Below are 2,627 nucleotides of genomic sequence, written 5' to 3' on the forward strand. Positions count from 1 at the left end.
CTTTGTCTTTCCTGCACTTCCTATTTATTCCATTCCTAAGAGACTTATGTTGCTGAATTTCCATGAACGTTTTTGTGCTTCCTTCTTTCATCGATCAACCGAAGTATTTCTTCTGTTACCCATGGTTTCTTCGCAGTTACCCTCTTGTACCTATGTTTTTCTTTCCATCTTCCGTGACTGCCCTCTTTAGAGATTTCCACTCCTCTTCAAATGTACTTCATATTGAGCTATTCCTTACTTCTGTATCTATAGTCTTAGAGAACTTGAAGCATATCTCGTCATTCCTTAATACTTCCGCATCCCACTTCTTTTCGCGTTGATTCTTCCTGACTAATCTCTTAGACTTATGCCTACTCTTCATGACTACTACATTGTGATCCGAGTTTATAACTGCTCCTGGGTGCGTCGTATAATCCAGTATCTGATTTCGAAATCTCTGCCTGACCATGATGTAATCAAACTGAAATCTTCCCTTATCTCCCGGCCTTTTCCAAATGTACCCCCTTCTCCTCGTGTAATTCTTGAATAGAGTATTCGCTGTTACTAACCGTAATTTGTTGCAGAACTCAATTAGTGTTTCTCCTCTCTCACTCCTAGGAGCAAGTCCACATTCTGCCGTTCCCTTTCTTCTACTTCCTCCCTTAAAACCGCATTCCAATCCCCCATGGCTATTAGATTTCCACCTGGCTTGGCGTACTGCATTACCCTTTCAATATCGTTGCATGCCTTCTCTGTCTCTTCATCTTCGGCTTGCGATGTCAACGTGTAAACCTGAACTATTGTTGTCGTTGTTGGTTTGCTGTCGATTTGGGTGGGAACAACACCATCACTGAACTGTTCACAGTAATTCACTCTCTGTCCTATCTTCCTGTTCATAACGAATCCTACTCCCCTTATATCATTTTCTGCTGCTGTTGATATTTCTCATCCGACCAGAAATCTTTGTGTTCTTTCCATTTCACTTCACAGACCCCCACTGTATTTAGATTCAGCCTTAGCATTTCCCTCTTCGGATTTTCTAGTTTCCCTATCACGTTCAAACATCTGACATTTCAATCCCCGACTCTTAGAACCTGCCCTTTTGTTGGTTATTCAATCTTATTCTCATTTACATAAATCTGACGTAAAAATCTTTGCAGTCCCCTCGCGAAGATATGAATGAGGGACTATTCCGGAATCGTCAACAATGGAAAGATCATCATGACACTTTTTTTAATCGCAAGCCACGTGCTCTGTAGACATGCGTTGTGTGTCTTTAGTGCAATGGTTTCCATTGCCTTCTGCATCCTCTTGGCATTGGTCATTGGTCATTCGTGATTCTTCCGCCGTTATGGGCAGTTTCTCAGCCCAAGTGCAAGAGAGTGCCCTGAACCTCTGTCCGCTCCTCCGCCCTCTTTGACAAGGCCGTTGGCAGAATGAGGGTGACTTCTCATACCGGAAGTCTTCGGCCGCCTTTGCTGATGTTTTTTATTCAAAAGTTAAGCTTGAACGCAGAGCGAAGCCGGAAGCGAGGACTTGTTAATTACTAATGAGAGACGATACCCTTATACTAGTGTACTGCCGAGGATTGTGTGACCATCCCATCGTACATACAGTATTTGCTCCCGAATGGTGGTGATGTGCTACATACCGACAGGATCCCCGTTGACACAGCTCGCATCGTCCAGGACTGGCTTTGTGAAGACGAGGATGAATTGTCGCATCTCCCCTGGTGACCACAGTGACCAGATCTCAATACTGATGAGCCCTTGTGGTCTGCTTAGAAGAAAAGAGTGCTTCATCGCTATCCAACTCCTTTACCGTTATCTGAACTTACCACTATTTGGACTATTCCCTTGAAACCATACATGACCTACATTTATCCATTCCGAGACTACTGTAACTGTGTTCAATGCCACCAGTCTTCCTACACCGTATTAGACATGGTAATGTGTGGTGTTTCTGTTATGATGACGACGAACGAGTCGTTGCCAATGTTGACTGGGGGCCAATGCTAAATAAAGCACTCCATCTTCAGACCACAAGTGGCCCATCGGGGCCATCCGACCGCCGCGTCAACCTTAGGTGAGGACGCGGATAGGAGGGGCGTGTGGTCAGCACACCGCTCTCCCGGTCGTTACGATGGTTTTCTTTGACCGTAGCCGCTACTATTCAGTCGAATAGCTCCTCAATTGGCATCACGAGGCTGAGTGCACCCCAAAAAAATGGCAACAGCCCATGGCGGCCTGGATGGTCACCCATCCAAGTGCCAGTCACACCCGACAGCGCTTAACTTTGGTGATCTGACGGGAACCGGTGTATCCACTGCGGCAAGGCCGTTGTCCAGTGCTAAATAGAGATATAAATCACAGCAGGTTTGTCAGAAACGTCGGTAAGGTGCTGGCTGCATAGTCTGGATCTGCAACGACTAAAACAATTACAAGTCGTTGGTAAAAAATAATATATATTGTACTTAACTGGTTGTACAGGATTCTTCTTGGCTGCATACATATAATTATAAATAGATAGCCATTGAGGCCTCACTTACGCCATGCGTTACTAAGCGCCTTGTTAGAGGTTGCTTCGTATCAGCTGAAGGCTATGCTAATTTGTTACTGGACGTTCCGAGCAAGAGTAGACGAGAGCTC

At 45.1% G+C, this 2,627-nt stretch overlaps 1 pseudogene; it reads right to left on the reverse strand.

The window, feature by feature from the left end:
• Positions 1–2,205: 2,205 nt before the first annotated feature.
• Positions 2,206–2,323, reverse strand: LOC126485802 (5S ribosomal RNA; annotated as a pseudogene).
• Positions 2,324–2,627: the final 304 nt, after the last annotated feature.

The sequence above is a fragment of the Schistocerca serialis genome, chromosome 6 (assembly GCF_023864345.2).
Source record: "Schistocerca serialis cubense isolate TAMUIC-IGC-003099 chromosome 6, iqSchSeri2.2, whole genome shotgun sequence".
Lineage (NCBI taxonomy): Eukaryota > Metazoa > Arthropoda > Insecta > Orthoptera > Acrididae > Schistocerca > Schistocerca serialis.